General features: G+C 37.5%; 1 long non-coding RNA gene across 1 annotated transcript; it reads right to left on the bottom strand.

Annotated features, from left to right (window-relative positions):
• Positions 1-611: 611 nt before the first annotated feature.
• Positions 612-1,489, bottom strand: LOC142845780 (uncharacterized). The gene is made up of 3 exons (XR_012909988.1): positions 1,371-1,489; positions 842-980; positions 612-692 (listed from the first exon to the last, which is right to left on the bottom strand). It is a non-coding gene; the product is annotated as an uncharacterized LOC142845780 (long non-coding RNA).
• Positions 1,490-10,039: the final 8,550 nt, after the last annotated feature.

The raw sequence follows: 10,039 nt of genomic DNA, 5'->3' as shown, positions 1-10,039 counted from the left end.
AATGATTCATGTATTAATGCTGTCTTTTTGTTTGTGTTTTAGGAATCCAAGACTAAAAAAGACACTATAGAAAAAGGTAAGTTTCAGCTAAGGTGGTCCTGGTGTTCACCAGTCTGTTTGTGTTTATTAAACAAGAAGCTTGTGTTGTAGGAGGCTGCTCATTCATTCCTGGCTACTTAGCCAAAATAATCATTCAGAAACCATATTATATGCAATACTGTTTGGCCAATAGCTTAAACATATTTCTAGCTAGCTGTTATATCCTAAGCTAACCCTCTCTATTAATCTGTGTATTGCCATGTGGCTGTGAGTTACTAGATACAGTTCTGGTGCATCTCTCTCTGGCAGAGGCTTCATGGCTTCTCCTGACTCCACCTTCTTCCTCCCATAATTCAGTTTAGTTTTCCCTACCTAGCTCTGCTCTTCTCTGCTATAGGCCCAAAGCATTTTCTTTATTCATTAACCAATAAAAGCAACACAGACAGAATGTCTTCCCACACCAAGTTTGAGAGATCTTGCTCTAGATTCATACCAGGCAGGCTCTGCTCAGCTTGGAGCCTACTGCAGTTGCATCATCTTTCCAGTTTCAGCTAGATGTGTTTGAAGCATTCCCTGCAGGAGCCCATTCAGTTCTTTTGGCTCCACTCAGAAGAACAGGACCAGGTTTCTTTGGTGCTGTGAGATGGCTGCATCTGAGGAGAGGAGAAGACTTGAATGATGGTTATAGACACTTGTGCTCTGGTGGGCAGTAATAGCAAAGACAAGACTTGTAGTGGATGCTTGCTGTGTGCATCTCTGGCAGTGCTCTGGGATCACTGGGTATATCTTAGATGGACCCTACCTTCTGATCACAAGCTCTTCCTTCCTCATCTGCAACAGGAAACAGCCAACACTGGGGCTGAGGTGGGTCTCCTGATTCCTGGTGGGTGGGCAGGGCCATGTTTTGCCCGAGACTTAAATGAAGGAGCAGCTAATAATGCCTGTGTAAAGGGCACCAAATGAAGAACCATACTGAATAAGGTGAGCAAGAACAACTAGGAGATGTAGACACCCAAATCTTAGGAAATTTTTTCCCCTGCATTACTCTGACTTCTGGCCTGGAGACGGGGTCTCTCACTGAACCTAGGTTTGCCCCTTTGGCCAGGCTTGCTGGCCAGGGAGCTCTTGGGATCTGCCCATTTCTGCTCTCCACACTGGGCACATGTAGCCATGCCCCCCTCTTTACAAGGGGGCCAGAGATTCAAACTCCAGCCCTCACACTTACACAGCAAGCTATCTAACCCAGTGAGCCATTCCTCACTGATGCTGTTACAGTGTAATCTTTAAACTCTTGCTTTGTTCAGCACAAGTATGTACACAGTTTCCTATACCTTTGTTCTCCTCCGGGGAGGCCAATAGATGAGCTGTCTGCCGTATGCCGCAGCACAGAGATGAAGCCTGTAGAAGCTTGGTTCTGTAATCAAAATTGAGTACTCAAGAGAAATATATGAGGGAGGATTCACCTTCCTCAGAAAGACAGAGCAGAAAAAGTAATAAAATTGAATTAGTAACAACAACAACAACAACAAAATAAAAGAAACTAAGTCTACTTTTGGTTTTTAATTCACTAACAACAAGAGCAACAAAAGCCCACAGTATTACATTTTAGGGTTTTTTGTTTTGCTTATTAATTCCCTCTGTAGACCAGGTTAGCCTTGAACTCACGGAGATCTGCCTGTCTTGGCCTCCCAAGTGCTAGGATTAAAAATGTGCACCACCATGCCTGCCTACATTTTAATTTTTAATCCACTAAAGCAAAAGCTCCACTACCTGAGATTTCCTTTTAGGAGAGTTAACCAAGATATGAGAAAGGGTTAGAGTTGTCTCAAGATAATGTACTTAATAAAACTATGATTGAATACCTTACACTTTTCATTGTTATTTCCAATTTCCTCAGATGATTTGTGAAGATGGATGCTAAAAAGAAATCCCACAATAGCTCAGCACTGAGTATAATAAAGGGTTATTTATTTAGGGGTATACACACAGATCATAGTTCTCTGCTCGAACAGGGAACAGCAACTGAATAATGAAGCCAGAAGAGAAAGGGACTGTGTGTTTTACATTGGCATATATAGTACAAGAAGTCACACCCAAGTGGGTGGGTAACTTAAAGGGTAATGGTAGTAGTACACCTCCCCCTTGTGTTTAAATAAGAGAGTTCTACAATAAAAACAAATATCAGGTATAAAAATTAGTATTACAACAGTATAAACAATATCAAGCAAGAAACATGTGATAAATGTTCCAATAATTGTCCTATCCTAATGAGTTTAAGTCTTACATTATAAATAACTTGGCCAAGTCAGGAGAAAAAAGTAACTACAACTATCTAGTCTTCAACCCCATTGAAGACCGGAGAAGAGAAATACTATTACTTGAGTAAGCAGGAAGTGCAATCAAGCAACTTCCAAAATGTGCAACAAATGATAGACACAACTGGCTACCTGGGCAATCATCCAAAGTCTCATTTACAACATTAGAGCCACCAACTTTGGATAAGACCTAGAATAACTGACAGACCAGTTTCAGAGGTAGGAAATTTTTCAAAACCATCTTACCCTGTCTTGGAAAGATTTGACAGTCTTATTTCTTATACCCTGCTTGTCCATCATGCATTTTGTCAGTGGTTGATGGCATGGACAGTTTCTTGCCCAAAGGCCAGCTTTGCCAAGAGGAAAACAAGCTCCAAGTAGAGTGTCTTTGGTGCTCAACATTCTCTCTGGAATAGATCGGTGTTGCCAGGAGCCATTGTGTCTCACATCAACAGAACCCTAAGTTATATAAATGCCACATTCTATAGCTTTTTGAAGTGCTTGAAGATTACCTATCTATGCAGAATACAATCTCTATGTATCTCAAAAACCTAATTAGTCTAAGTATGAAAAACATGAATGACTATTGATCTATAATTCTTAATACCTTTATAACTTAAAGACTAAAAATTCATAGTAAAATATTAAACAATTTAATTAACATTAAAAATTTAAGCAACTGTGTAACAAATGAGGACAATGACCTCAAAATGTAAACAGTATATAAGTATCTTGATCAGAGTTAGAAATGTGTATTGCAATGTGATAAATATATCCTAAAATTGTCTCAATATACAGAATGTCTTAAGCAGACTTAGAAGCATGTATGTGTACAATATGATAAAATAACTTTGTCTAGGTGTACAAATATTGTAAACAGAAATAGGAGTATATTAAATATAACAAATATAATTTGAATATATATCAATATACAAAAATCTATACCAATGTAAATTGCCCATAAATCATAGCTTACAACTATTAACTCTATTACTCATTATTATTATTAGTGTGAGTAAGCTCACATTAGTCTATTATCCCATCCAATTTCCTTTTTTTTCCCAAAGAGATCCCCGAGCTTACATAATTTCCCTCCAACCCCCAATCCTATAACAGTTATAGTCAACGCCTAAATGATGTTTCTAATCCTGAGGACAAACTTTGTTAAGAGAGGGTACATTGTTTTCTAGAATTACTTCCAGCTGTCATGGGGACTATGTTCTTTCTATGGGATCCTGTGAAAGTAAAATGATGGTTAAGCTTCAAGATTACTGTCTGATATATTTGCGAATAGTCTCTGAGTATTCAGTAGGGTTTTTCTGAGGTTCCTATTCTGAGTTCTGGCCAGAATGTTGTAAAACAGTGTACCATTTCAGCTCACCAAGTTGGAACCATCTTGAGCAACTGGTACCCAAAATAGGTCTTATGGTAGTATTATCAGTATCATGATGTCATATCAACCAGGTGGAGTCATTGTTGTGGGGCCCCATATTCTCCTTGGAAACTTGAAAGATTACTGCAGGAAAATTCATTGTTCATTGTGGAAAACCTAAACATCATTTATACAGACATATAGGTAAGAAGAAAAGTAAAATATTTTTCCAAATTCTTTCTTATTTCTGTCCCTTACCAGACAGCTCCTGACATGAGACAATCTGCTTGGATTTAGAGAAGGGCAGAGCCATTGTCCAACCCCAAAGCCAGCTTTGATTTTTAAGTGAGTCATGACAATTATTTTACCCTTAGATGACTTGTCCTCATAAGTCTTAATTCTCATTGCTTGGTGATCCTGTCTGGATAATTATCATTTCCTCTTTAGGCATCTAGATGTCCAGGGTCTCTTGAATTTTTGAAGATGAGTATTTTTTTACAAAGACAGGAACAGAAACCTGACCCAATCATTATGAGGTTTCCTTACTACCTGGCTGGTTGTCACCTCTATGGATGAGCTACTATTTCTTTTCATCAAGAGATTTCTCTTTTCCAAATAGAATCTTTATAAATTTTGATGGTATCCATAGTTTTTCCTTTCCTGTGGAAACAAGAGCAAAACCCCTTCCTCAACGTAGCACATCTCCTGGCTTCCATGTAAGGTCAACACATCCTTGAAATACACTGGCTGATTTAATTCAGAAGACTTTTCTATTATCCAGTGTCTCTCTGCTGCTGTTGTTCCTTTCTCATTAGTGTTAAGAAAATTCAAAGTCAATAAAGCATTATGTAGGCCTGGCAGTGGTGGTGCACGCCTTTAATCCCAGCACTTGGGAGGCAGAGGCAGGCAGATCTTTGTGAGTTCGAGACCAGCCTGGTCTACAAGAGCTAGTTCCAGGACAGGCTCCAAAACCACAGAGAAACCCTGCCTTGAAAAAACAAAAAAAAAGCATTATTTAATCTATTTCTGGGGGTATTTTTCATCCCTTTCTGTTTGTTTATCATATCCTTTCTAGTTCGATTTAATCTTTCTATAACTGCCTGACCTGTAGGATTGTATGGTATATTTATAATATGCTTTATATTATAATAAGGAAAAATAAATTTCATTTACTTATACACATATGCTGGACCATTATCTGTCTTTATTTGTGCAGGTATACCCATGATGGCCATAATTTCTAATAAATGTGTGATTACTGAATCAATCTTTTCTGAACTCAAAGCAATTGCCCACTGAAAACCTGAATAAGTGTCTGTACTGTGGTGCACATATTTTAATTTTTTAATTTCCAAATTCTGTAAAATGAAACACATCCATCTGCCAGATCTCATTTTTTGAGGACACTTTGGGTAACTCCCTGCAGATAACAGTATTTGGTTATAGAAAGAACAAGTAGAACATCTCTTTATAATCTCTTTAGCTTGTTGCCATGTAATGGAAAACTCTTTCTTTAAACCTTTGCTATTGACATGATGTTTTTCATGAAATTTTGATGCTTTCAGCACACTTCCAATCAACAATCAATCAATTTCTGCACTATCTTGTGCTAGAGAACCTGGCAGACCCATATGGGATATGGTGTGCATTATGTATAAAGGACAAAGCCTATTCCTGATTATGTCTTGAACCTGAGTGGATGATGAAGTCTATTCTGTATCATCTGGTATAAATCTACAGTTTCAATATGCAAGACAACTCTTTCTGCATATTGTGAATAAGTAACTATATTGAGAGGTTCTTTAAAAATCCCTTAGTACCATGAGACTAGCATATATTTCTGCCTTTTGGACACAATTATAAGGGTTTTGTTTCACCTTACTTAAATCTTCTGATTTGTAACCTGCCTTTCCTGATTTGTTTCTATCAGTATAGAATGTACGGGCTCCAGTTATTGGTGTGTCCCGTACAATGTGGGGAAGGATTCAAATAGTTCTCTTTATAAGGTTAATTCTATCACTTTTTGGATAATAGCAATATTAATCTCTCCTAAAATATTATCACAAGCTCTTTGCCAAGGTTCATTGTCTTTCCATAATTTTTTAATTAGCAAAAGGCAGTATAACCTCTGCTGGGTCTATACCTATTAGTTTCAATTTTCTTTTATAGTTAATTCAGAGTCTTTTTGACATGAGATTTTAATTTTTTACTTAATTTATGTGGTAAAAAGTTCCTTTATAAGATAATATCTTCCTTTGGTATTAAAATTCCTGTAGGGGAAATTGTAGGCAATACGAATAGAATACAATTAAGATTTGGATTCACTCTATCCACATGTGCCTCCTATAATTTTTCTTCAACAACACTCAATTCCTTTTCTGCTTCAGCTGTTAATTCTCTGGGACTATTTAAGTCTTTCTCACCATCTAAGGTTTTGTTTAAATAAACTATTAGATTAGGTGTTACCCCAACAGCTGGTCATAGACTGGAAATATCTCCTAACAATCTTTGAAAGTCATTAAGAGTCCATAACTGGTATCTCCTAATTTGTGACTTTTGTGTTCTTATTTTATGTAAATCTATTTTATAACTTAGGTAACTCACAGAATCTCCTCTCTGTATTTTTTTTTTCGGGAGCAATTTGTAATCCCCATTTTGGCAAAACTTTCTTTACTTCTTCAGATATTCTTTTTAAATTACCTACGTTTGAATCAGCTAGCAAAATGTGATCCATGTAATGGTAAATTATAGATTTAGGAAATTGTTTGTGTATTATTTCCAATGACTAACTTACAAAGTATTAGCATAGAATGGGGCCATTGAGCATTCCCTGTAGAAAGATAGTCCACTGGTTTTTCCTAGTAGGTTGAGAATTAATATAAGTAGTCATTGTGAAGGCAAATTTTTCTCTGTCCTTTTCTAGTAAAGGTACAGTGAAGAAACAATCTTTTAAATTAATAACTATGAGAGGCCATCTTTTTGGTAATAGAGAAGGCAGAGAAATTCTAGATTTTAGAAGGTTGAATTACTTGGTTGACAGCTCTTAGATCTGTCACCATTCTCTATTTACAAGATTTCTTTTTAACAACAAATACAGGAGAATTCTAAGGGCTGGTTGATTTTTTAATATGGTGAGCATTTAGTTGCTCCTGTACGAGCTGTTTTAAAGTCTGCAGTTTGTTTCTGTTAACAGCCACTGTTTAACCCATTTTGATTTCTCAGTTAACCATTTTAAAGGTAGGGCCATTGGTACCTCTAAAGGTTTGCTAGTTGCTTTGTGCTCTTGTACAGCCTGAATGGCTGGTGACCGTTGTGTACAATATGTTATAATAGTTTTCCCAGAATTATGAGTTTCTGGGACTGCAGGAATGTTAATCTGGGTATTATGACCCCATAAATTCACTGCCATATTAGCCACATATGGCCTCAGCCTTCCTCTCTGTCCTTCTAGTCCTATGCATTTAACCCATCTCATGCTTTGCTTCACTCGAGAGAGGGTCAAATTCCTAGTAATTGAACATCTGCCTTTTGAAGAGGCCAGTTTGGATGCCACGATTCTGGAGTAATGATACTCACATCTATACTCATGTCTATCAAACCCACAATTACATTGCCATTTATATGCACTCTTATCTTTGGTCTTTGATCATTTATAGATGTCTTCCAGAATATATGCTTCCTATTTCCTATTGGAGTTTATCCTCCATGTTTATTCCATCATTCAGAACAGTATAGTTTTTACAGAAGGCTCTAGATTTTTTAATTTTCCTGGTAAGACATGTTCTCCACAGTGACTGGGAATGACTATACCACTTTTGACTTGGGGAGCCTGCAAGAGGCCCCCAAAGGAGTTTCCTGATGGTACTGGATTGCCTTGTGTGTCTTTTGTTGATTTGTATTCATCGGTCCAATGTCAGCCTTTGCCATGCCTCCTACATATACCCGAAGGCTGAGTTCTCCTATTCTTGCCATTTCCAGAGGAGATATTATTCCTAGTACACATCCTTCCTGGTCCACAATCCATTTTCAGATGTTCTGTTCTAACACAATTAAAATATTTGGCATTTTGATGTCTCCTCATACCTTTGGAAATTGTTTCTCCTACACAAGATTCAATACTACAGTCAGCTGTCTCAATGTTCATTGTATGCAGGATCCATTCATCCACTGATGCTGATCTAACCTTTAAAGGCCCAAGTATCTTTGTGCATTCTAAGTTGGCATTTTCAAAAGCCAGAGATTCAGTATTTGTCTAGCATCTGGGTCTGTTACTCCTATTTGTATAGCCTTAGTTAATCTTTTTAAAAACTCACTAAAGGGTTCTCTGTGGCCCTGTTTAACCCTGGTATATGATTCAATTTGTTGTCCTAGTTCTTGAATTGTGTATTAAGCATTGAAAGCTGCTTTGTGGCATAGGGACAAGATTTGTTCAGTGTAAAGAGCTTGAGCTTGTGGGTCAGCATAAGTGCCCTCACCAAGAATTTGAACTTGGGAAGTCTCAAGTCCTTTTGTTTTTCCTTGTTCTAAAATTTTAACATCTTACCTGAAGTAACATTTAAACATCAGTTGAGGCCTGTCATCCAGAACTGCTGAAACTAACTGAAACCAGATTTAATGCTAGCATCCCATGTCCTTACCATCTCCCTAACAAATGTGGGAGCAATGCAAACCATAAGTTACTACCACTTGCTTAATTTCTTTTTGATCATTCATTCCTATAGGTTTCCATCTACCTCCTTTGGAACCTTTTGGGCTTTTAGAACTTGGTGCTTTGTCAGAGTAGATTACAGGGCAAGAAGTTAAAACCCTGTGTAAGTCATCTCTGACAGCTACTGGTGCTGTTAAATCCTGTTCTTGTACCTTCTTTCCCTGCTCATCAGCTCTAATAATTTCCTCAACTGTTTCAAATATTTTTACTACTATCTTTTGTAAAGCCTAAATCTCCTGCCCTGTATATATTTCTAGTGATTTCATTGAAGCACCTAGCCTCTTGTCCTCATTCTACACATCTGATGCCAGGGTTTGAAGTTTTCCCTTTAAAGATAACATCTCATCTTTGGGCATTATTTCGATAGCATGCCAATTGCCTTCCTGGAGAGATAGTCTAACTGCTAACCTATGATAACTTTTTAACAAATTTTGAGTGACAAATTCAACAGTATGGATTATTTCAGATAATTTCTCAGTTCCCTTTGACATGGATTCAATTTTGTTTGTCAATGTAATGTTACCCATTTCAATATGATCAATTTTTCAGCTAACTTTTGATTTTTGATGGTATTAATCCTGTCAGCTATCTGTTCATTATTAGTCTGTAAAGACTGTATCATTTCTACAAGTGCCTCATTCTTGGCTCTGTTATCAAACCAGTTCCTTAAGAATATAATATGAAGAAAAAAACTGAGTCCCAATATCAAATAAATGGATGTGTCACAATAATTATAATAGCCTTGCAGCATGTAATCCATAGTATTAGAAAAAAGTTACTAAAATTTTCAATGGTAATGTTGTTTGTAATTATATAACTTTCAAGTTTATTGATTTATTAATTACTTGTTATGAGGTTTCGGTATATTGTTTTAGGTATAATAATCTTTATTGTCCAGCAGGTGTTGTGGTTGCAGAATTGCAACTAGTGGTGGCAGAACCAATGTTGCCAAGCACAGTGCAGCACCACTTTCATTTCCTTCCTTGGTGCTGGATTAATATGGAGAAAGATACTTAGGTTTACAAATTAAGAGCAATTAAATCAATTCCGTACACAGAGCGAGAAGCCCAGAACTCACAGGCAGGGAGCACAAACTGGAAGCTGCACAGGTTGCCACATGGCAGGGAGTGCGGCAGTGTGGGGGGGGAGAAATTGTGCATAAGCTTGGGCATGCAGTAAGCTCTGCTGTGGTGGGAGTTTTACAAAAACTGCTTAGCAAATAAAAGCAAGCCAAGTGGGCAGGGGTAAGAGACTTTTGGGGCTGTCGACCAGTTAGGCCATTAAGTTGGTAGGTGTGGAGTTTGTATCCATGTGGGTACCAGATGAAGATGGACACTAAAAAGAATTCCCATAATAGCTCAAAATTGAGTATAATAAAGGATTATTTATTTAGGGGTAGACTCACAGATCACAGTCCTCTGCTCAAACAGGGAACAACAACTGAATCACACAGCCAGAAGAGAGAGGGACCACACACAGTTACAGTGGCATATATAGTATAAGAGGCCATGCCAAAGTAGGCACGTAACTTAAAGGCTACTGGTAGAAGAAATTCCTACAGCAGATTTGGATACAACACATTCTCCCAGCAACAGATGAGAAAAA

Source organism: Microtus pennsylvanicus, chromosome 1 (genome assembly GCF_037038515.1).
Source record: "Microtus pennsylvanicus isolate mMicPen1 chromosome 1, mMicPen1.hap1, whole genome shotgun sequence".
Lineage (NCBI taxonomy): Eukaryota > Metazoa > Chordata > Mammalia > Rodentia > Cricetidae > Microtus > Microtus pennsylvanicus.
The sequence above is the reverse complement of the archived record's forward strand: the minus strand, read 5'-3'. Positions and strand labels throughout refer to the sequence as shown.